Source organism: Zophobas morio, unplaced genomic scaffold (genome assembly GCF_036711695.1).
Source record: "Zophobas morio isolate AGI-343-1 ecotype UQ-CSIRO unplaced genomic scaffold, CSIRO_AGI_Zmor_V1 ptg000017l, whole genome shotgun sequence".
NCBI lineage: Eukaryota > Metazoa > Arthropoda > Insecta > Coleoptera > Tenebrionidae > Zophobas > Zophobas morio.
Genome location: NW_026972122.1, coordinates 13,864,560 through 13,891,343, shown reverse-complemented (window position 1 = coordinate 13,891,343; position 26,784 = coordinate 13,864,560). Strand labels below are relative to the sequence as shown.

The window sequence follows — 26,784 nt, the reverse complement described above, 5'->3', positions numbered from 1 at the left end:
CAACCAATTGTGAATTTCACCGTCAAGAATTAAAATAAAACGCAATGTTTTATATAATAAGCGGAAGTCGAAGCAATAAAACCGATGGTCGTTTTGTTTACAGTTTCTCTGTTTGGCTCTTACGTATGCTGTTACGCTTGTCATCTTAAATTAAGAATGTTTATACTTAAACGATTTTCAGTTGCCCTTCATATTACTAGACAGCGGATTTCTGTCGGGCTACGTCACGATTATAGGGGGGGACGTGCTGGATTCCATAAATATAATTAACGATTTATTAATCAAACGGCTAAGTAAATGAGAACGGGAATTAACAGCAGAGTGCAACGAAACAACGTTATTCTAATCTCAAATAAACGAAGTGCAGTCCGCAACGGCAATGAATTCGCATCCCGTGCGAGCCGTACCGAGTTTGGCCTTGCCTAGCCCGACAGAAATCCGCTCTCTAGATTTTACACACCGGCGCCGTATACGTGAGTAAATTGTTTCGTTATTTTATTGATTATAAGAAATCAATATTCAAAACGACCCAATTCATTTTCCCGAAAATTTGGGAACACAATAATTTTATTCTTAGTATTACACTACATCTATCCCAACTGATATACGTGTCCTTGCAAAAATGTTGATGACGTCATCACAATTTTTTTTTAAATTCCCACTACAAAAATGTAATGAGAAAAAAAAACATAATAGGCATGCAGTCGTCAAGTTTCCGACAGCGAGGGAAGTACTGTCTAAACTCTTTAGACCAATTTTTTCTTTTTTTGTGGTAACCCCTTACGTTAAAATAAAGATATGTCTGTGATGTTAAGGTAAAGTTAAAGAAACATGCTATGCACACGCTTCAAGTAAATTTGGAGATGACCTCATCAGTTTGAGGTGGGGCATACACGAATTCGGTTTTTTAGTTTCAAAGTTAATTTGGAGTGTTCTTATAAATATAATTCTATTTTTTTTTCAAAAATGTTATTGTCTTGGGTAAAAAATCAAGACGGATTCATGAACTACAAGTGTATGAGTGTGTTATTTTATACACTTGCTATGTTAAATTTTGAGGTGACGTCAACGCATTGTTGTGTGGATCATTGGTTAGCGTATTACCATCTTCACGATATTCCCAACGCACATATAAAACCTGACGTGTAGTTCTGAAGATTGTCTGTCTAATAAAAATCAACATAGAGACACAGACAGACGACAGACAGCAAGACTTTATTAAAATTATTCTTTAGCTTACGTTCCGTATGTAAAAATTATTTTTAAAAGGTTTTATGATTTAGCAAGATGTTTGCCGTTATGTGTTTATTCACTTGCAGCCAAATTTAATGTATGAGCATAAAATACGTGACAACGTTTCTTTTTTAATTAAAAGATGAGAAGTTACAAAAACAGAAACATAATTATATCTGAATAGAGATTATAAATGAAATAATGACATTAACACCCGGTTTACAGAAGCTCAATTAAATATTTTATAGCCATTAAATTTTTAACACGGCATCAAAGTAGCACGTGACCGACTCTACGCCAATCAGAGGTCGCTAAACGCCTCGTTAAAGGCGTGATTAACTTAATCTCAGTTAAATGTTAAATAAATTGGCCCTAAAAAGTTTAATTTTATTAACATTTAACAAACAAAAAATATCACTTGTGAGTGGGCAATAAACGTGAGCTTCTTGATTTTAACCTGCCAATTAAATGTAGATGTGTGTATTGTTTTTTGTAAAATGGTTCATCCGTAAATGGATTAATTAACTGATTATTGACTCTTTTAATTTTTTGTAAATGTATATGTAGACCTTGTTTGAACACTCGACGTTTTGTGGTTATTTTGCACTGTTCCTGTGAGATGAAATGAGCCAGTTTTAATTTTTCTCTACTGCTTTTAAAATGATATACTTATTAAGTTATCAATTTCTGCACTACTTATTTACATTTTGATATATTTTGTAAATTTTAGTATGATAAATTGATAACTGATTATAGTATAAAAGCTTGCGGATGTTTTAGGTAGAATTTCAATACAAAAGGAAGCTTTTTAGCTCCCGAGCGTAAGCTAAGGAAGTATTGTAACAGAATCCAGCCGACAAATGGAATACTATCATACTCTCAAGACATTTCATGATTCCAAATATTTTTCTGAAACAATTGGATCGAATATTGTCAAATTTTATGTGTTTTTGGGACTATCCTGTAGATCATAAAACGCTTAACAAAATTTGTCTAATTATCCCCACCAACAATGTGATGACTAGGATTCGGATTTTAGGTCGTTAAAAAATGAATAAAAGGAGACATTTTTAGGTCCCAAAATTGACGAAATACTTTATAAAAATCTTAGTTTAGATTAAAAACCTGGAGGAAAAAATATTTGCTCAACGAAAAAGCATACATCAAAAAAATATATATTTAAATAAAACATTAAACAAAACATTATAGAAATAAATATTTTGTGTAACAAACAAAAAAAAGATTAAATAAATAAACGATTTAGTTACGTCCACTAATTCTAAGTTATCGCAAAAAAATGGTGATCAAATTAAAGCAAGTCGCATTTAACAAAAAATAAAATATTAACTCAGGTATTTAAAATGAGTTACAAAAGCAATTCTCGATTGTAAATTTACACCTTTGATCGCTTAAAACACTTTTAAGTTTTGAAAACGTGCGTTCCACATCACAGGAAGTGATGGGTGGACACATACCCTTTTAGTAATTCAGATTTTTGGAAAAACTTAAAAATGGTATAGCAACATTGTACACTTTAATTTTGTGCAAAATCGAATGCTGCAAAGTTTTGCAAACGTTTTAAGGTTATCCTAGGCATGGTAAATCGACTCATCAAATTTTCCAAAAAAAAAATTAGGAACACAGTACGCTTATTATTAATATTGCACATTTTTATCTAAATTGATATAAGTATATATCCACGCACAGCATGGTTTTTTGTTATTACTTTAACAGTACACCCATATTACAGATATATTTTTTCTAAAAAATCTGAGTAAGATGTACTGTACTTTATGGGTGAGGAAAGTTTTCGATTCGATTTTGTAGGTCACAGTGGTGAGCATAGATCATCTCAATACACTGTTTCAAATTTCGTATCAAAGAGATGTTTTCTAAATGTTTGTGTATACGAAATCTGATGCTTTTATTGCTTCCGGTGCCTATGCAATCAATTATCGAGTAAAGTTTTTAGTGACGCTTTGTGTTTAACGAAGGGGTTTATTAACAGAATATATTTTTTTATTATTGAATATTAGAATTTATCTTATCTCTTTCCACTTTAATTCTATAGTAGGTAATCCCCTTTAATGAAATGATAAATTAATAATTTTTACTCTCGATTCCCAAACAATATCTGAAAGAAGTATTGCATATTTTGTATTTAATGTAAGAATTTTAGTAATCACTAAAGAGCACTACACGATAACAGGAGATAATTTTCTAGTGACAACCTGTCTCAGCAGTGGTAAAAAATGCAACAATATTACGTACATTCATGACATTAACACATCAAGTGAAAATACGGTTTCAAAAAGTTTTTATTTGATTAAGTAAAAGTTCAAAAAAAAAAAACTTTTATCACAGTGTGAAAATACATATTAATGAAGTCTGAAAAGAACTGTTTAATTTTTACCAAGCGTAATCTACCTCTGTTGAGTCCGCTCGGGATGTATTGTATAGAATCCATTTGGAAAATGTATAATTATGTGTTTAAGATAACCAAAATCTGTCTGATCATCCTCACCAAAAACTTAACGACGTCATCTCAAAATTCTGTTAACCACATTTTGTTGGAACTTAATAGCCTGACATGTTTTTACTTCATGAGCGTGAGATAAGGAAGTATTGTAATGGCGAATGTTTACTTTCATGTTTTTTTCTCGACATTTCATATCGCCTAAGTATGATACCGATTCCAACTATATGCATGTCGTCTGCCGTTTGTGTAGATTTTTATTACACAGAAAATTTCTGAAACTACTGGACCGATTGTTGTAAAACTTTTTATATGTAACTTAGGAACATCGTGTAGATGTTAAAGAGGTATCCAAAATTTGACTACTCACCAACAATTTGATAACGTCCTCTCATTTTTTTTTTATTAAATGCCTTTTAAATTTTATAAAATAACCTAGTCTTTTATTGGTAGTTTACGAGTCCGCCTTGATTTTTTACCTACGCATCCAGATTTTCACAAAAAAAAATATGTATAACGACGTCTTATACATAATTTAAATTTTGAAGCGGAAAACCGAATATTTTACTCGTATACCAGTGTAAGGGCACTAATCTATAGTAAACTCGATAGTCGTGCTGTAACAGTAATGAATTACTAACGCTAAAATCACTGGTCATCAATCCCACCAACAATGTGATGAAGTCACGTTTTAGGTAGTAAATGTTATTTAGTTTTTAAAAATTAAGTAAATAACATACATCTACACTTGTGGTCCACCTTGAGTTTTTACCCTAGCCATCTAAATTTTCCCAAAATAAACCCAATTATGAAATAATATTTTACACTAGTATAAGAGCACGGCCGCTGTAAGGGCGAAAGCGCGGAATGATTCGATTTCCTCGTGCGCCACTTTCTTTTGTTGCACTCGGACTAGTGTTATCTATATTTTTTAAATTTAGAAAAATTTATTTTTGTGTTTAGTAGTATATATATATATATATTTAGAATTGTTTAAATAGTTTATTAAAAATTTTACCGGTTTCTGTCTATTAAATGCCTGTTTACATTTATAAAAGTTGGCTGGTTGGAAAGCCATAACTGTATCCTGTATGTAAAATCGGTAGGGTAATATATTACCTTACCGAATTGCCAATTGACAACATTTGTCAAGGAATTGAAAAGCAATGAATGTGAAAAGCAATAAATGTAAGTAACTTTACCGGTTTTATTTAAACTGTTTAATGCTTAACTGGTTGCATTTTTAACTTTTTCGCACAATACGTCGCCTAAATCCATCATTTTTCTAATTCTGTTCACAATTTTTTTTTGAATAAACAACAAATTTTAACTATGACATCGAAATATATCATGGAAACGTGATCAACCAAATTTATTTATTTTTTAATTAATTTTTGGATTATTGGATTAAAATGGGCAGAACCCGGTTAAATCTTGAACACACCACGGATGCCTCAGCCGTCTTATTAAAATCTTCGCTAAACGTTCGAATTTCAAACCGCCGGCTGCGGCGGTTATGGCATTCTTTACATCCTAGGTATGTTAACAGCTATTAATGACTGCATCAAATTTTATTGATTGAACTAAAAATGACTTCACTGATTTTTCAAAAATTTCATAAATACAGTATTTTATTAGGTGGCATTGTCATCTCATAAAAAATAATTCTATAACTCTGTTTAAATAACCTTAGACCAGTTTTTTAAACCAATGTAGCGATTGACGATTCCGCAAAAATTAATAGAAGCGCGAAGATTATAATATTCACGAAAAATTCAAATTATGGACATTAATGGCGAGCAACAATAAAATGTTAGATGGAGGATCAAGTTGTATTTTAGAATGACGAAATGTGTTCAAAAATCCAAGATGACGCACGTCAAATATGGAAAATATTTCAGAGAAATAAAAAACGAATTTCTGATAAGAGGATGCCCCAAACAATTCATTTCAGATTGTGCAAAGGATTTCTACCAAACAGAAAACAGCGTCTTATTTACTATAAAATCCCCGAGGCGTAAATAAAAATAAAGCACAACCAATCTATTTCTCGATCGTTTCCGTCTTATTATTTTTTTTAACTGATGGTGTGATTCTAATCACAATGAAATGGAAATTCGTTTTCTTTTGTGAAGCGCTCGATCGGAACGATTTATTGCTGGCGCGATATTATATTAAGGGATGTAATGCTTACCACCAGTTTCAACAAAGATCAAAAATTATACTGCAGATTAAATAACTACCAATCCATACAATATTTCATTGTAATTCTACAACACATTTTTAAAACTCGAGATTTTCTGCGTAGCGGTTTTTTTTTTAAGGGAAGAATTTAGAAAATGCGTTTTCATAATAAACAAAGCACGCATCCTTCTAACACATCTAATGCAGATCAACTTCTGATGCACGACAACAGATCCTAAACTGGATTATCTAAAGGAATATTTGCTTAATGTAAATCAGTAGAAACCATTGTGGATATTTCTCAACGTTAAGTCATGAAACTGATGATTTGACCTCTTCGAGGGAACTCCTCTAGAACTGAAAGTAATATCCCTCAAAGATGTGAGGTTTAAATGACATGAACTCTTCAGGATGACATAGGTTTCTTTTAAGCGAAGTTTCAAAATTCAATTCGCTGAATAAAATCGCAATTTCAGTGCAAGGATACAAGTATCATTCGCACATTTCGTTTTATTAAATTGATTAATCTTTAAAAGAAATTAAATACTTTTTGTTCACATGAATTTTTTTCTGTGGATTCTAAATACGTACATAAAAATGTTTTGTTGCGTAGGGTTGCAAAATAATACAAATTCACCATCTCTTTTTACATATGGTTTAGTGCTTAATTGTTATTTCAGGCTAGGCTACCATCTGTGAGAATTTGCTTTTTTTGTTGTATTTAAATCTTTTTTCAAAATTGATTAGCATAACAATTTTAGTATTAAACTGTTTTTACTATATGATAAAACAATTACTAACATTTTAAAATGTGAATTTAAAATGGATAATGTCCTATTTTAAAAGAGCTATTAAGGGCAAATTCAAAATCACTGCAATTAATAGCAAAATTGACATGTTGAATGAAATCAAATGGTATTATTCTGTATGCATATTAATACAGAATTGTAAACGTTCGTGAGATGTAATAGGTAATAAAATTTGGTCAATTTACATAAATCTGTTGAAAAACAAATTGCATTTACACGTGACATGTTAACGTTTAAATTTCTGTTTACTTAGTTTTCATTGAAAAATTACCGAAATATTCAATTTACATATGGGGAAATTCAACTCCTCTTTTACTTCATGTTAAAAATAATAATAATAACACTGATGTTATTGTAAATTGCCTGTCTTTTGTCATGTGTTATCCAATATACATTACGTTAGAAAATTATTGTGTAAATTGGTATCATATGATCACTTGTGGTTTAGCAATGTGTTTTTGAAATTGTTGAGTATTCGTACGAACCAGATTATTTTATTTACAATATCTTTTAATTTCCCAGAAATTTTGAGATGATGGTAACGTTATGTATAATTTTGTATCATAAACAAGAAATTAATAAAATCTTGGGCAAAAAGTTGATCACCTATATTTATTAGTACATAAATCTTCATTAAAAAAATATACGTGAGGGTGTTTTCCAGGAATGAAAAAGTAGTTTAGTTTAACTAGAAAATAATGTTTAAGAAAGACGTATTCTGAAAAATGAGTGTTGTAAACGTAATTTGCTATGTTTAAATGAAAACTTGTACATTTAACATTTTTTCCAGTTTTTAAGTATTTCTTAGAGGTGAAAATAATAATAATAATAATAATAATAATAACAATACTTTATTACGGGATATACCCAATAAAAAATTCAACAAATTACAGTTCTACTACTAAACTAGTACTAAATAAAAACATATCATACAATTCTAAACCACTTCATCACTAATCTCATCACTAATTTATTACAAATTGAAAAATTAAAAATTAACATGTAGCACTCTTCTGAAGTGTTGCGTTTGATATCCCAAACAACTCTATTTCGTTCTTATAGAAGTTTGCTTCACGTGCTAATCTTGAATTTGGAGAGAGAAATCCGTAGTTAGTATTGTGAAGTTTGCACCAAAATAAGGGACTACTTCTTAAAGGCCATATACTACACAAAGATAGATACTCTTCCCTACGAAAACCCATTCTCCATGCACAATGACGCAAAAATTTATTTTGGATTTTCTCCATTAATTTAATATAAGTTATATAGTGGGGCGACCATACTATATAAGCGTACTCAAGGGAAGAACGGACTAAACTAATATACACCTTAACCACTCTATCCAGAGAAAATTCCTCCAATGAACAAATAATAAGTCCTAATGTTTTTATGGATTTGTTTACAGTCAAATTTACATGAGGAACAAAACTCAATTTGGCATCAAAAATAACCCCCAAATCACGAACCTCCGAGTCTCTCTTAATTAACACAGTAGCGGCACTATAGTTAAATTGTATTCATGCATGTGATCTGGAAAAGGTTATAACAAAACATAAAATTTGTCAAAATTTACATCCATGTCATTGAAATTAGTACACCAAGACAAAATATCATCCAGATCCATTTGTAGTTGAAAACTATCAACGATGTCCCAAACTGCTTTATATATTTTAATGTCATCTGCAAGAAGAAGTTATTCAGAGGACTCAATTTACAAATATCATTAATAAATAATGTAAAAAGAAGAGGACCACAATGGGAACCTTGTGGTACACGTGATGTGAGTAAAAGTGGAACTGAGACTGTACCGCCCATTTTAGCGAATTGTGATCTGTTTGAAAAAAAACTGTTAATCCAGGAAAAAAACATATCGTCACATTTCATAGCTTTCAACTTGTACAACAAGATTTCGTGGTTGACCTTGTCGAAAGCTTTCGAGAAATCGGTGTACACAGAATCAACTTGAGTTCCATTCTCCAACGAGTTTATAATAAAGTTCTGATATAACAATAAATTAGTTGTAGTCGATCTTCCTTGACAGAAACCATGTTGTTTACAGGCTACTTTAAGTTCACCATAAATTAATTTATCGAAAATTTTGGGTATTGTTGATTGTATACAGACTCCTCTATAATTAATGACATCATCTCTTTTACCTGACTTAAAAATGGGCAATAAAAAACTATTTTTCCAAATCTCAGGGAACTGTTCATATTTCAAAGATGAATAAATAATATATGTATCGGTTTAGTTATACTGAACAATGTATTCATAAGAAATTTTGCAGATATTCTATCCGGATTAGGGCTTTTATTAGGTTTTAAATCTAATATAGCATCGAATACTTCAGAAACCGAAAATATCTAAAATTAAAATTCGATTCAGCAGAAACCCGTATTTTAGCGAAATCTGTATTTTGCTTATCTACTTTATAAATAGATTTGAAATAATCTGCATCATTTAGGTTCGAAGATTTTCTGTCATTAAAATGCGTTTCATTAGGAATTGAGTTCATATTATTCTTATCTTTCCAGAATTTCCAAAAATCATTAGAATTTGATCTTAGCTTCTGTATCCAATAGATATATGTTTGTTGTAACATTCCATTGATTTTATCTTACACAAACGTCTACAGTTCTTGAATTCTTGATAAGCGTTATAGTCATTCGTTAATTTGTATTTGAAATGATATTGATTCTTTAAATAAATCAGTTTTTTTAATTCGGCTGAAAACCATTTAGGAAATTTAGAACGTTTAAAATACTTAATAGGAACTAGAGATGTACCGACTACAGTCGGCCGACTGTTTATAAATGCAACAGACAGTGGGTTTTTTTTTTCTATTTCTCTGACTACCTTAAAAACTTGTTTTATTTTAATAAAAGGAATAACTGAAGTTTCTTTTTTTTCCAAAAAATGTGTTAAATTTTTTTGGATAATTTTAACATTTAATTTTTTGTAGTAACTCAGTACAAAAATAAAGAATAACACAATTTAGGGCAGTTTATACAATACTTAACCAATTTTAACCACTTTTTTGGAAAATTTTTGGAAATTTTGAATTCGCTCTGCGTGTTTATTGGACCATATATCGTGACGGCGATTTCAGAATCGTAACTAGCGGAAGATTATCTACACTTTGACACCAATTTTCGGTCGATTAAACTAATTTTAACCGGTTTTGACAAAACCGACTAGTCGGCCGACTGCAGTCGGTACATCTCTAATAGGAACAAATCTAGATAACAATCGATATAGAACTGAGTAAAAGATCTCAACGCATACACATACCTCTTTCCCAAGGAATAACTGAAATAGATCATATCAAACGCCTACATTAATTATTTGCTCGACAAAATGCATATTTTGCATGCTTTTCACTTTCTGAGCTAAAAAAAGTGATCTCCAGGTTCCGTCTGTCTGTCTGGCGTCTCTGTCGATTTTTATTAGACATGTAGTCTCCAAAACTACTGGACCTATTGTTGTCAAATTTTGTATGTATAGTAGGAATATCATGTAGATGGTAAAACGCTAACCAAAATTTGGCCAATGATCCCCACCAGTAATGAGATGACGATAATAATTTTTTTTAATTTTATAAAAGAAGACACTCGTTTACTTGTGATGAATGTGTCCGTGCTAGATGTCCAGATTTTTGGAAATAGAATCAAAATTGTATAGCAACATTTTGCAATTTACCTTTGAAATTGGCAAACCGAATGATCTGAAATCTTGCAAATTTTTAAGGTTATTGTAATCATGGTAAATCGTTAACCAAAATTAATTCTTTTGTCCCTTCACAAAAAATTGATGACGTCATTTCAAAAATTTGCCTAATAAATCCTCTCTGATATAGAAAGTATTATGACTATGCTTGTGTTTAACTCATAGTTTTTAGAATTACTTATAGAGGGTGAGTCAAAAAAAAATGAATGAGGCAATTTATTTTATTAATTAAATCAAGAATGACTCCGTCCATTTTCCAGAAAATTTGAGAATACAGTACTATGACTTCACTGTTATTATTAGTATTACATTTATCCAAATTGATATACGTGTCCTTGAAAAAATTTTGCAATGGAAAAACTCACCTGAAAAAAATGCGCAGCATGCTTCTTAAGTTTTTTTAAATGGAACATGTGTATTTTTATTATTCTATTTTTTGTCTTCCTTTTTCTAAAATGGCGATATGTCCCTTAAAAAAGTAAAAAATCGCAGCAACTATCAACTTTAAATATAGAAAATACTTAGCAAAAACCAAAGAGAACAAAAAATAAAATTAAGATGCAGTACAAAATATATTTGGAAAAACTGAAATATCGATATTTGAAAATTGTAATAATTAATTTTTGTAAACACTTTGTATATGAAAATTCAAATTCACTTGTACAAAACATAGTGTGTACCTTTCTTTGTTATCTCTCTACAAAATGTTGTAACACAGATTTTAAAAATAACGCTACTGTAATTTTTTGTGGACAATTGGCAAAAAATTTCAAAAAAATTGGAAAAACGTGGCATAATAATTTTAGAGTGTAGTTCTCAAAGAACCGTACAATTTAGTCTTTGAGCTTTTCTGTTTTTAAAAATTAATGAAATACCGAGGAACGCGCGCTTGTTGACTCACCCTCTCATCGGAAGAATGTCACGTAGAAATTAATTTGATTTGAATGAGTTTTATCGCGTCAAAACAGAGGACTAAAATTATTAATTAAGTCATACTCAAAAAAATATTCTGAAAATTATTATTATAGTTCTTATTTAATCACTATTAACTAAAGACGTCCGTATTCTCACATTTTCAAAAAAAAAAGGGGTGACTCATTCTTAATTTAATCAACACAAAATTAGAGAGTGATTACTTTTATTAAATATATTTTATCTAAAGGAAAAACGAGGGGTAGGATGGTTAGACCGATTTTTTTTATTAAAAATTTACCATGTTTGTGTTAACTTTAAAACGTCTGCAAGATTTCAAAGCATTCGACATTGCAGTTTCTGATTTAATCCATAAAATAAATTGACTCATTTATTAATATTTTTGAGTTATCCTGTATAAGAAATTCTAAAAATATGAAAACAATTATAAATCATCATATATTACACATTTTCGGTAGGACGTAGGTATTAGGCAAAATTTTGCAATGCAATCATCTATGTTGGTTAAAAATTTACCATGGTTATGATAATTTTAAAACGTTTGCAAAATTTCAAAACATTCGGTTTTGCAGATTCAAAATTAAATTGCAAAATGTTATACGATTTTGATTTTTTTTTCAAAAGTTTGGATGCCTTATGTAAAAACTCGATACTTGTTTTCTACAATTTAAAGCCCATTTACTATGTACAATTTTAAGATGATGATCAATTTTGGCGATAATTAGATAAAGTTTGGTTAGCGTTTTACCGTCTACATCTAACGAAAATCCACACAGATGACGGACAGACGGAAACCAGAAACCCATTTTTTCGTACTTTAGAGGGTATGATTCATCGGGAAAATATGAAATTAGCCAGTCGCCCGGTGGACTCGAACAATACTTCCTTAGCTTACGCTCTTCATTCGTATGACATTTACTTGTAGCGAAAATAGAAAAAATCCATCCACGAACCTTACTTATATTCGAGCAAAATAATGCATTTTTTTTTTCAAATCGACTCATGAAAAAGGAAGCCATGAAAGGTAATAATAACTTAACCAGAACTGTTCCTTCATGATGTTGGAAAATTTATCCGGGAATTGAAAAATGTTCTGTTTCATCCAGACGTTGGTTAGTTGAATCTATTCTTTGATTATTTGTTGTTTCAAGCCGTTTTGGCTCAACCATTTTTCGAAATAGACCGAGTTTTGCGGTATTCGGATACAGGGAAAAAATCAAAACCGCCAATTCATTGTTTAGCTTACGATCTGGAAGTAAAAAGAACTAAACTAATATCTCACAATCTTTCAAAAAAATGTCTTTAATGTGGCTAATGAAATCCAGGAAATTTCTAATAGCAAAACTTGGTTGACTGGCAAGTTATTAAATTCGTTTTGTTAAGAAATTTGAAACCTTGTAAATGGGTTATTCATTCCAGGAACAATTGGACGCATGGATTTACCAGGTTTATGAATTTTCGGAAAACAGAACAATTTGATAACCACTGGATCAAAAACATGCAATTTAAATTGAAGCCCAGGGGTAATGGGATTTTTATGTACTTTGAAAATGTTGTTTACTTCTCTGTATTATTTCGATAATGGGTTTTAAAAATCTTTCTGAGTCAGTCCGTTTTCAGAATTGTTATGGTATTTACATTTTAAATTAATCTTAATCAATAAAGTTTATACATCCTGCCTTTTTTTTAATAATAATTTAAGTCTGAATTTTTTTTGTTTTAAAATTCTTTGAACACACATGTGTGTCTTTGAAAAACATTTTTTTATGAATGGGATGTTTCTTTCAGTAGAAAATGCTGCCAGTTTTACATTTTTGTATTATATTTGTATATTTTATTTAATTTTTGCTTCCTGTTTAGTGTACAAATAGCAGGTAATATAACAAACGGCTGTTTATTTAATTTGCTTCAGAGACTAATAATAAACTTAACTAAAATAATTGTCAGTCCAATTCCGTATGTTCTTATTCTGGACAGTTTTCGGTTTTATGCAGATTGTTCAATAAAAGACTTCACCCTAGGGAACATCATACCACCCTTTGTGTTCTGCTCACTGAGTCTTACATCTCTGGAATATTTATTATTTACACCGCTAGAGGAGGATAAAGTTCTGTTTGCCTCGATAGGGTCAAATATATACATGCTGTTTCATGGGCTAACAATAGTAAATTTTCATGATATTTTTTTAGAAAATTAAGTCAAGATTATTACATAAACCCGGTTGTAGGGGTTGTTTTATCCTTGTTTGTCTGTGCTTCATGAATCGCAGATTAAAACACGAATACAGTACTTGTAGTTTCTCGTTGTAGCAGCATAAATTTTAATGTCTGCATTTTTTATTTTAATAAGTAAAAATCATATAAATAATTAATACAAGAAAAATTGATGAACATAAAAGTCAAAGTCATAATATACGATGTTATAAACACAAGTACGGTGATTAAACAACGTCCCAAGTTATGCTAACAGTAAAAGAGATCGGTTGGTAAACATTAGCCAACCTATATAATTTTAATGAAAAAACAACGTAGTTTATTAATAAAGATTTTTAGAAGACAATAATAAAAGAAAAAAGTAATTAATGTCATCTAAAATGAGATAATCTTATTTAAATATACTTTCATTTGTTTAACACCATTCAGATAACGTTACGAAAATCTAATGTCATTAATAATTGTTTATAGACTGAACTGTTCTCTAAACTTAATAGAGAACAGCTATTTTATAGTAGATTTCCGGTAATCTTGATTTTATTGTGCCATAAGATTTACACAAGCCACAATCCTTTAGTAGTAAGAAGTTTATAGCACTACAAATTGAAGTTCTATGCTTTTGTCATGTTCAGTTTACCTGAACAGGGGTTTGGGCGTAGCCAATTTGTCCACCCTACTCCCACCCGTTTTAGGGTAGTTTACCTAATTTTATTATTTCATGCTCTCGGGGAGTCGTCGAGAAGTATCGAGAGGGTAAAGACGTGCCGACCCGAGAGACCGGCAATTTATAAATTTTGTGCGATTAAAGAAACCGTGTAACTAAAAGGTGATTTTTATTTCGCGCAAAATATTTTGGTCCTTCGAGCCGGATTTCTCGCGGAATTAGTGGTACTGTTCTCGCCTGTATCGTCGATAAAAGCTTCACGTCCAAGACAATCTTGAGCATCGTGGCATCCAACGACGACATCCACAAAGCGTAGACGACTTCTTCAGCAGCTTCACGTCCAAGGCAATCTTGAGCATCGTGACATCTGACGACAACCAGTAAGTGCAGTTCATTCCTTTTTTCATTAGTCCTGTATTTCGTATCAGTGTCAAGTAGATTATCGTTGGATCATTAGTGAACAATGACTACTGAACAACTTTCTGGTTTAAATATGAGGCGGGGAGCGCTAAAACGCAAATTAACTATGGCTCAAAACTTCATAGACGATTTAAAGTCATCTAAAGAAAGTACAACTTGTTTGTCAATAATACAAGAATATTTGACTAGAACCAGGTCAATGTATGACGATTTTTTCAACATTCAAAGTCAAATTGAGGAACTGGAAATTATTTTAAAACAAACATCTACGGCAGATCAGTGTATCACTTTTGACAAGGAATGTTATACCGTTGTGTGCGAATTAAAGGCATTGGAAGCCAAATATTCAGCCAAATCTGCAAAAAAATATGATATTCCTATCGTTCAAAATAGCGCTGTTAATGTAAAACTGCCAGAATTAACATTTAGAGTAGCAGCAAAATCAACAAATAAAAACAAGAAAACAAATTTAAATACCAATTCAAACAGATCGGTAACGTGCCCATATTGTTCCGGTCCTCATAATTTATTTTGTTGCGCAAAATTCATTAACCTAATGGTAACAGATAGGTTAAGGATCGTGAGGTCCAAAAAACTATGTTCTAATTGTTTTCAGAACAGTCATAAAGTTACGGAATGTAAATCATCGTATGTCTGTAAAATTTGTAAAGGACATCACAATACGTTGTTACATGTAGACAATCCCGAGCCAAACGAAATACCAAGTACGAGCAGTGAAAATAATCAAGTCGAATCAGATCAATCCATTGTTCTTAAGGCAAATTCTCAACAAGTTTATTTTAGTAAAGTACTTCCAACAGCCCAAGTACAAATTTATGGCAAATTTGGAAATAAACCTCAAGTGCGGCCACTGTTTGATAACGGCTCCGAATTAAATTTTATTTCAGAGCGAAAATTATTAAATCTTAAATCACAACCGAACGTTTTATCAATCGCTAGTGTCAACCGTTGTAATACTAATGCCTCACAATTAGCAAGTATTAAAATTATTCCTAATTACCAACATTATGATTTGAACCTTTCATGTGTTATTTTGCCACAGATCTCGGAATTTTTACCATCCACGTCATTTTCAATCGCTAATTTAGAGTTTCTGCACCACATAAAATTAGCAGATCCCGCATTTCATGTCAAAGGGACGATAGATTTATTGTTAGGTGCTCAAACCTTCTTCGAAATTTTAGAGCCTAATCGGAGATGTTTGAATAAGGATTTTATTATACAGGAAACTAAATTCGGTTGGGTAGTGGTTAATGCTCATGGAGATAATCCGGGGGTTGTAAAACAGGGTTCTTCTTATTATGTCCAACCCGTCCTAGAACAGATGGTTGGAAAGTTTTGGCAATTAGACGAATTTAAAACTTCCGTAAAACCTCAATCGGCCGACGAAATCCTATGCGAAAAGAAATTTATGAAGGGTCATAAACGCTTAGAAATGGGAAGGTATTCGGTACCACTTCCGTTCAAGGCGGAAAACCCAAACTTAGGTACTTCTCGGGAAGGGGCCATAAAACGTTTTAAATCATTAGAATGCAAATTCCGAAAGGACGAGAATTTTAAATTATCCTTTTCGGCAGTAATTACAAATTATTTACAACAAGGTCATGCGGTACAAGTACCTGAAGACGAAATTGATAATCCGCGTAGTTATTATGTACCACACCACGGTGTTCTTAAAGAAAGTACCACGCCACAATTACGTATTGTGTTTGATGCATCATTTAGATCATGTAATCAGAAAAGCCTGAATGACGAGTTATTAGTTGGTTCAAAAATCCATTCTTATTTATATCCAATTTTATTACGTGAAAATGTCACACATTCGAATGATCTTAAGGTACTAAAAAATATTATTTTCGAAATTGAAGAACGACGTCAGGCCGTCTATTCAAATGCAGTAGTACACAATAAAGGTCAATCACCATCAGATTTATTATCAAGGTACTCCTCATTTTCAAAATTAATTAACGTAGTAGCCTTTTGTTTACGATTTTACAACAGAGTCAGATATAGACAAAGTGTAAATGGCGTACTAACTGTAAAGAAAATTGATAACAGTCTTAACGTTATTATTAAAATAGTCCAACAGGAATCATTTCCTGAGGAATTCAAGTGTCTCGTAAAAGGTAATGCCTTACCAAAATCTAGTCCTTTAATCAAATTAAATCCCTTTCTAGACGATAATTTATTAATACGAGTGGGTGGTAGACTCGTCAATGCAAATATTTTGTTTGATAAAAAAATTCCCTTGGTTATTCCAAAATTACACCATATTACAAAATTAATTGTACTACAGACACACTTGCGTCAGTTACATGCTGGACCGCAAGCGACTTTAGCAGTTACTAGACAAACATATTGGCCTAAGGGAGCCAACTGCGAATTACGAGTCATACATTTCGGTGTTATTAAATCTGATGCATTTTATCCCACCTCGCTCACTTCGCGTTGGTGGAATTTGGGAAGCAGGCATTAAGACCATTACATATCATGTAAACCGAGTTGTAGGGCAGTCATTGTTCACATATGAAGGAATGTATACCTATTTGACATTGATCGAGGCGTGCCTTAACTCTCAACCTATAACTCCCATTATCCTCAAATCCCGACGATCTATCCGTACTCACCCCTGGCCATTTTTTGATCGGTACTGCACTTACGTCACTTGCCGAATCTGATGTGGGCGACATCGTCATCGTGCACGAGGATAACGTGGCCCCGTTGTGTTGGTGTTTCGGTCGGGTTGAAATCGTACATCCAGGTCGCGATGGTGAAATAAGGACTGTGTCAGTGCGAACCAGAAACGGGATAGTGCAGAGATCAGTGCGGAAATTTGAGCCCGTATATATATTACATTTTATTATTGTATTACTCTTGTTAATTTAATTCCTGTTGTATGATCTTAGTTGACATGTATTCATTTAATTAGGCATTTTTGTTTCTTTATTATTATGTATTATTTATCTTAATAAGTAGGTCATCCTTGAAGTTAGTACTTCAACGGGGGGACTATGTTCAGTTTACCTGAACAGGGGTTTGGGCGTAGCCAATTTGTCCACCCTACTCCCACCCGTTTTAGGGTAGTTTACCTAATTTTATTATTTCATGCTCTCGGGGAGTCGTCGAGAAGTATCGAGAGGGTAAAGACGTGCCGACCCGAGAGACCGGCAATTTATAAATTTTGTGCGATTAAAGAAACCGTGTAACTAAAAGGTGATTTTTATTTCGCGCAAAACATGTCAGTAAGTGGGGTTTTATAATAATGCGTTCCTACTGGTACGACAAAAACAGGGGCAAAAACTCACAAACTAATGTTTTCGGTCGTTTGTATGCATGTTGGCATTACAGATACTAAAAGGGCACTTTAATTGGTAAATTGTGATTAAACGCTCTCGTAAACTGTGTTAAGAGAAAAATGGCCTACGCGATTTGCAAATTTAACGAGTGGTTTGTTATAAAGGGTGAGCCACTAAATGGGCGCTCTTCTAATTAATTATTACCGGCAGACGCTGTGCACGTAACCCAAATATCAGCTATGCGCACAAAAATGTAAAGTATTTGTGACAAAAGTCAAGGCTGACTCATAAACCACAAATACAGGAGTATGTTATGTTATAAAGTGTAAATACGAGTTACTACGAAAAGAAAGTGTTTACGTCATTTAATTGTTGGTGAAGATGATTAGATAAATTTTGGTTAGCACGATATTCTTAACTAAATGAGGCAATTTATTTTATTGATTAAATCAAGAACGGCTCACTCCAATTTCTCAAAATTTTGGGAATACAGTACTGTTATTATTAGTATTGCACTGCATCTATCCAAATTGATGAATGCCAACGTGTGTTAAAGAGTAAGCAGTAGATGGAGTAAAATAAAAAGTATTCGATAATTTTTAATGTGAAAGAAATTCTTATTCAGTATTCAGTTATCAAGGAAACAATTGGTCAAATTTTATATGTGTATTATGAATGTAGATGGTAAAACGCTCACCAAACCTTGTCTAATCATCCCTACCAACAAACTGATGACGTCACCTCAAAACTATACATAGTAAATGGGTTTTAAATTGTATAAAATAACATATTCCTACACGTGTGGTTTATGAACACGTTTAATTAAAACTACATTAAAAATACTTAGCAAAAACATTTTTTTTTTTAAATATGAAATATTCTTGACATTTTTACGTTTCAGACACACGTCGTCGGTTCTCCGAAATTCTTTAGCAATCTGGGTGAACTGTACTTTTTACTTTTTCCAACAATGAGATTCTTTTGTCGACAGAGTTAACAACTCAAAGAATAGAGGCGAAGCTCTATTCACTTAACGCTTTTCAGATTAAAAGTGATTTATTCATGAGAAAACTCAATACAAACTAATAAATTAAGTATTAGAATCAATAATTCAAGCGAACATAAAAAGTTTGGAACTATTTATAGAATATAAAACAAAAATTTTTAACCAGAACCTGAATTTCTCATGCGGTAAAAATAAAAAAAATTAACATTTGAATATAAATACAAAAGCTGGTATTAAATTGAAACAACAAAAATGTGGTGCTGCTAATTTATAAAGTAATCTTTAGCGAAATTACATCTTTTTAATAATAAATTTAGAGCTTTTGGTTTTTTAGATAAATGATATTTTTTACGTAAATTCTTATGTGCCTACGTTAAACTCAAAAAAGGTGGGTTTTCGTAATAAAATTTTCGTATGAAATCATTACTTAGAACACTAACGACACAGTAAAATAAATCGCTTCATTTTTAAATTTTTTGACACATCGATATAAAGAATTTTAAAAAATATGGGTACATTGTTAAACTACAATTAAAGGATTATGGTCACACTTAAATGTCAAGTGAGGTTTAAAATTTGAGATGATTGAGATGATGTCATCAGGTTTCTGGAAAGGATGAATAGATGTGTTTTGATTAGTGAATTACCATGTTAAGACAACGTTAAAACGTTTGCAGAGTTTCAGAGCAATCGGTTGTATATATACTCTGACTTAAACTGTACTGATAAGTAACATTTTGTTGTACAATTTTTTTTTTAATTTACGGCATATATAAGGTAAAAATAGAGAGGGATTAATAAATCATAAGTGTAGAACCATACTATTTTGCATATTCTACTTAGCAAAACAATAATTAGACAAATTTTGTTAGCGGTTTATTTCTAAAATTTGTCACTAATCTTTGTACTTATTTCTGAAAATGAAATCGCCAGGAGACGACAGTCCACATGTAGTCTCAAACGGGAGACCTAATTTTTCTAGAAGCTAGGAAAACTTATGACAATATGAAATTAACCATTCGTTAAATGTACCTACTCTTTGGTACCCTAGTTCGGGGCGTAAAAATATTGTGCCCTTTATATTAGATATAGCATTATTACATATGTAGCTGCGATTAGGACTGAAAGGTTTGAATACAATTAATTTTCCCTCTGTGAACGAAAGAAGCATATTTTATGAGTGGATGATGTTAGTGCGCGAACTTAGATTTAATTTTTGATAAAAATCATTAAAAGGCACAGAAAAATTACATTAGTGTAGAAAAGCGCCTTAATTCTTTAGGCTAAATATTAACTGTTATGTGGGCATTAGTATGATAATAACTTGCAATTTCTCTCTGCTTTAGAATCAGTCTTATAAGACAAACCTATTAATCTTCTTCAGAAAGGAAACTCAAAATGACAAAACTTAATTACAAAATTTTAATTAATTGGAGCGTAAGGCTATTTGCAGTTACGGAAGTTCAAAGTAACTAAGTACTTCAGTATTTGTAGTTTGAAATGCAAAGTTATTAAATTATTACAAATTTTGTTCTATTTTAGGACTAATTGTAATCTAGAAAACATCATTTATTTTGTACCAGCTATTAAAAGTAGGTTATTTGGCCTTATTTTTAGTACAACTCTTTTACCTACCGGTGGTTAAAGAAATCGTTTATCTACTGTTTATTCTATTGTTCGTTAAGGTTACAAAATGAAACCAAATAAACAAAATGAAACCGCATGTATTTGATTTGTGGCCAACACGTTTGCGTTTGAAGAAATGCGGTGCGGTGTATTGAAAATATTTCGCAAGTTTATTCGAATAGTTTTAAAGCTTTTTTCTATAAGGTGTTAAAAAGTCCTTTGATCGACTCAAAATAAAACTGTCATATGAATCCCTTCGGTCGCTCGGGCATCTTCAGTCGAGGGAAAGCTTATTCCAGAAATGCATACAAAACTTTCCTCCCAACCGGTTAAATTAACAATAAATTACAAACGAAAATGATGACTGCGCGTTGCCGACACATTTAAATAAAGTGGGCTGACAGTTATCAAGGAAACGAGTTTGTTGTGTGTCAAAAAAAACACTCGAAATATTCAATTGTAGTTAATTTTATGAATAAAATGATTCAAAAATGGAAAAAATGAACATCGGAGAAGAGTTTGATATATCTTTGGCCATCACTGCAAGAGCTAAAGATGTAAGATCCAATTTGCTTCCGAAAAAATCGAAAAATGTGTTTAAAATTTGGTATTTCATTTCAATTGTTCTTACTGTATTCCCTAGGGAATAGAATACCACTTTATTACAAAAAACCGGGAAATAGAGTATCATTTTATTCCCGGTTGAGAGGAATTTAGTATTTTTACATGCTCCTGAAAACTATTCCCGTTCGTGACTCCAGTCACTACTGAACTAACACTTTATTCGCAGATTTTCTTTATCGTCTCGGTGGTAAAATGGTAAAATTCATTTCTATGCTTAATTATTTCTATTAATTACCTACATTCGTTTTAAATAAATCATCAGTTGCCGTTATTTTAATTGGTAGTAATCGTAGACTGTACATTGTTATTTATTCCAATTATTTACATTATTGTTTTGCTTAAAATAGCCATATTTTAATTAAAATCTGTTCACACTATACATCACAAATAACATGGCACAATGCTGCGGGTAAAATTTGTTTTTGAACACTTACTAAATTAAATAGTTGTAATGTAATCTCTTGTACTCTGGTACACAGAGGGCTTATAGTTTTTTAGGTAAGAGAAAAAATTTCAGCACTACATTTGTTGTTGATGCGCATGTGGTCGTTGATGGAAATAATAATTAAACTAGTAAGTATTCTAAAGAGATATTTTGTTGGATCGCCAATATAAACCCACAAATAAAATGTAAGCAAAATCTATTATGTTTCATTTCCCTCATTTTATTTCATTATGTTAATAAAAAATTAAATCAGGCGGAAATATCGAAATTATGGTCTTTGCACTTAATTATCGTGTACTGTATTAATAAAAGGTTAATATTTATGGCAATAAGCTTCTGACAATTGCGAAATATAGATATTTCAATTTTTTTTTAATTCTATTCTGTTACTGCATCGTACTCTTTTTCTTCTAAATTACTAAACACTCTGTGTAGTAAAATTTTATTTAACTGATACCATGACAAAGCGGGTGTACATACTTATGTTTTATCTGTTCATAAATATTGCAATACAAAAAAATTTCACTGTTTGTCTATCTATCTGTCTGTCTGTCCGCCGTCCGTGTTGTTGGATAGATAATCTTCGAAATGACTGGACCGATTGTTGCCAAATTCTATATATGTATTATGAATATCATTTATCATTTTTTGGAGGTGATAAACGGATAGATTTTGATTAACGATTGCTTATGATAACCTTAAATCATTTGCAAGAATTCACATCATTCGGTTTTGCAGTTTCAACGTTAAGTTTCAAACGTGGTCGTCGAAATCGTGAATAAATAGCGCTGCTTAAATTGTGAACTAGGACACTTTCCTGCCGCAGATTGAAAATGTGAAAGAAAAGTAAACATCGCAAGGGGAATGATTACCTTCAAAGCATATTCAGATCTGAACTGTCTCGCCAGTAGGGAGAAATTACAATTTGAATTCCCTTTTTTTTCTCGTTGAGAATTTTACACCGCAGAAATTATAAATGTATGCCTTATTGTCAGAGGAAATGATTTTGCTCAATTGTGAAACAATGTTTTATTTTAAACAAAAAGCTTAAATACTTCGTTTAATCCCACTTGTCATTATTTATCCACTAAAATAAGTATTGTGTAATTGTTGCATTCCTGTAAAGTATGGATACTCTATACTTTTGAGTTTGGATTTATTTTTCGGTAAGAATACGTTAATGAATGTTCAGATTTGAAAAGTTAAAAAAAATAGAAAACGTACGCATTCATTTTGTCATAAAATATCAAAACAAAAATTCATAAAGAGCTCCATCAACATTAAGTTTAGTTTAAGCAAAATATTTATACAAAATATTGGTGAATTATTTTTTGAATCTCTACCTAAAATTAGAAACATAATTATTATTGTTCGTTTTATTTTTATAATTCAGAAAGTTTTAACGTGGGATTAAAGTGGATACATACATATTTTTGTAGGATTTGTAAGTTAAAAACAAGTGTTTAGGCAAGTGGAATGGTATATAACAACGAAGTGCCTGGTTACAGCCACAAAATCTAATAGTAACAATTAAGTGTATCCTGAAGTGGAGATAATTCGTCACGACCATATTTTCAATGATACCCATTTTTGGCTTAGATTCAGTTATAAAATTGGTAGATAGCGCGACTAATAGCGTAATGTGTCTCCATAAATTTGTCGTAAAATTTATCATTAATCGAGACAATTAAATAACCGCACACGGAGGATGACACAGGACGTGGAGACAGAAGCGAATTCGCAATTATTTGTTTGTTTGCTTATTATGGAGGAATCATAATTGTGTGAATCCATAGTCCACATAGGTAACAAAAGTTTTTAATTAGTTACTTATACCACATAATCCGCTTAATTACAGAACGTCAAAAAGCCCAGATCGTCATTCTGTAATGTGCTTTCCATGAACAGAATGCGTTTACTCTAGTCATTAAGTTTTAAAAAAAGCTCCCGTTATTTTCTCGCTTAGGGAAATATGAGGCTAGTAATAAAACACAACTAACAGTTTCAGCACACAAATTAAAGCACATTGTTTTTTTCCAGAGATAAAAGCATTTACAAATATTATTGGATCGGTTTTTAATGGCTACGGGCGTTTATACCCGAGAAAGTAAGCTTGATGATTGACGTGCTGTTATATTACCGTTTTGTTATATCGAGTATGAATATGATAAACTACAAGATTTAATTATAATTTCAAAAATATATATAACTTTAAATGTTTTTCTTTTCATTCGGAGAGACGTCGTTAGATTTTTTTGACGCTAATGAACGTTCAAAATTTTCAATTATGAAATCATGGCACCAACTTTTTAATACCCAGGTTGTCTTTGACGTTATATTCTGGCCACAAAGACGGTGGGCATAACTTTTGTGACTGAAAACATGTTAAATATTGCAGGGAATTAAGTAGACAGTCAACGCAAAAATTAAGCGACAAACTCCCCTTCATCTAAAAAATATGCTAAAATAATTTCTTTCGTCACTTTTTTAACACCTTCGTCCGCCATCCGCCTCTTAAATATTTCGTACAATTTTTCCTATGCATGTCTAGACTTAGTGGGTTATAAATTACTTCGCAGTTCATTAGCTTTTCGCAAAATAGACGTTAGAACGGTTTCAGACATAACTTCTACACAATTAGTTGACATTTTTTTTTTTTATTAACCACAACACCCACTACATTCCCATCGCATTCCTAACGATTTTAACATTCTTTTGCATTACAAAATTGCTAAAAAACTTTTCGGCTGCAGAAAAAAATCTTAAAGCCAACTCGTGTTTCTTACTCATAGACAGTTTAATTACAAACCTCGGTCTATTAAATCCACGTTCCCTACAGTGGCTCGAATTTACGAGGTAAGCGCCAAATATTCTCGGCCTAACAAAGAAAGAGACCTGATGGAAAAAAATTAAATATTTATATTTCAACATAATCTCTGTTAACTTCAATACATTCAAAACTACGTTCAACTAACAGCTCTATCCGTTTAAAAAAACTATTTGAATCTTTATCACTAAAATGATGTAGTACTGCCATTTGCACTTCTTTATCCGTCCCAAACATTTTCCCTGCAAGGCTTTTTTAACTTAGAGAACAGTTAATAATCGTTCGAAGCTAAGTCAGTACTGTAGGGTGGGTGATCAAGTTAGTCGAAGTCACAAGCCCCTATAGCAGCTTGAGAAAGACAAGCGGTATAAACGGGCACATTGTCATGAAACAATCGAACGCCTCTTGTTAGTTTTCTCGGCATTTTTTCCCAAAGATGTTCTCGTAATTTATGCAATAAGGAAGCATAATATGTAGCGTTGACAGTGGTATTTCGTCCTTTAAAATTAATCAACAACATGCCTTCACAGACCCAAAAAATTGTGGCCATGATTTTTTTGGAAAAATGGTTCGTCTTCAAGGGTTTCTTACCCCATGCGAAATAATTGTGATCATTTTTTTAGTAAAATATGAAGGACAAGCTTCAGCAAACACAAAAACCATCCTGTCCTTAATATCCTTTGGAGCAATCTCATTTTTTGCTAAGAATTTTATTGCCGTTCGATTTTCAATTTTAAACATGCATGATGAGTCCATAATTTTTCAAAGTTTACTTCTCAAATGTATCAAAACTAATGGGCCGTGGGGCTTGAAATTTTACACACATACTGCGGGGACCCTCTAGTCTTTTATGAGTTGTACAAATTTCCCGACGAGCAATCGCAAATATATCAGGCCGAGAATATTTGGCGCTTACCTCGTAAACTACGCCCCCGATTTTTAATGTCTGTATAACACTAGTTGCTAATTGCTGTAAAATTAGTTATTTATGATATATGTGATTTCGAAATGTGTGCAATAAAAAAAAAGAAAGCGTCGACCCAGGGATGTACGGATGGTGTTTTAACTCTGCGTTGTCAATTTATATAAATTAAACACGTATACGCAGCGAAGTCATTAATTTTCTCTGAAAAAAATAATAAAAACCAAAAATATGTTGCATTTGTATTTTTTGACAAAATGATGATTAATAATGATGGGTTAATCCATGCATTTTCAATTGTTGTTTATTATAAAATATACTTTTTTTTATTAATTTATCATACAGAAATATCATAATTAATTATTCTAAAACTCGACTCCAATAATATTGTATAAAAATACGGCTCGTAGGGGATGGGAATTCATTGCAGTTACGGGCTGCACTTCGTTTATTTGAGAATAGAATAATGTTACTTTGTTGCACTCTGCTGTTAACTCCCGTTCTCATTTACTTAGCCATTTTACTAATTACGTTTTCGTTAAATGTATTTATGGAAAAAGTGATGATTAAATTCAGTGATTATCACCCACTACTGAGTCCTGGCGATTCAGCGCGTTATGATTCCATTTGTGGCGGCGGCGGCACGATAATGGCTGGTTAAGCGAAGTAAAGATCAAACGCTTTCTGGCCTAGTGATGAAGGCACTTGCCCGGCAAACGGGAGCAGGAAATATTTTTTCTTCACTTACCTACATTGGTGACCTCCGACGTGTTTGTCTTCGTCTTCACTTACCTACACATTCGCACCAGTTTATCTCTATCTCTTTCTATAGCGCGTTGTTACATGCCTATGTTCAGACTCAGTTCAGACTGGTGTCGGCGTCGGATGTCGGTATGGAAAAACGTTAGCTCGTAGCTCGATCTCGACATCCTATTATGGCGCGCGTCGTATACGTGTTCTATAATACGAAAAGAAAGGAGTTAAAACTCCAAACAATGGGAATAGCTCACAATGAGATTTATTATACTGTGTAATGTTTAGGTTCCTAAGTAGTAGCAACGTCTATAAAAAATTATTTGGAATTAAATATAAATTGTTATACACGCCACTGGTAGTGTTTATTGACCTACCATAACTACTATTCAGTGAATGACATAGAACGACTAGGATTAAGAACCAAAAAAAAAACGGCGCACTGATAAGCAACGTGCAAAAACACGATAAGGACCAGTGATGTATCAGTTGGTTGCCGTCTTGTGTTCGGTTAACGTCTTTGACAATGGTGATTTTTTTCCAATTCAGGTAATGGTTTATGTTGTGGCTGATGGAAACGCCAGGTTGGCCCGCGAATTGTGGATC

General features: G+C 32.0%; 1 protein-coding gene across 1 annotated transcript in view; it reads left to right on the top strand.

Moving 5' to 3' along the window:
- LOC135130146 (PDF receptor-like) overlaps positions 1–26,784 on the top strand; it is a 204,069-nt gene that overhangs the window by 6,821 nt on the left and 170,464 nt on the right. The gene's annotated exons all lie outside the window — the stretch shown is intronic.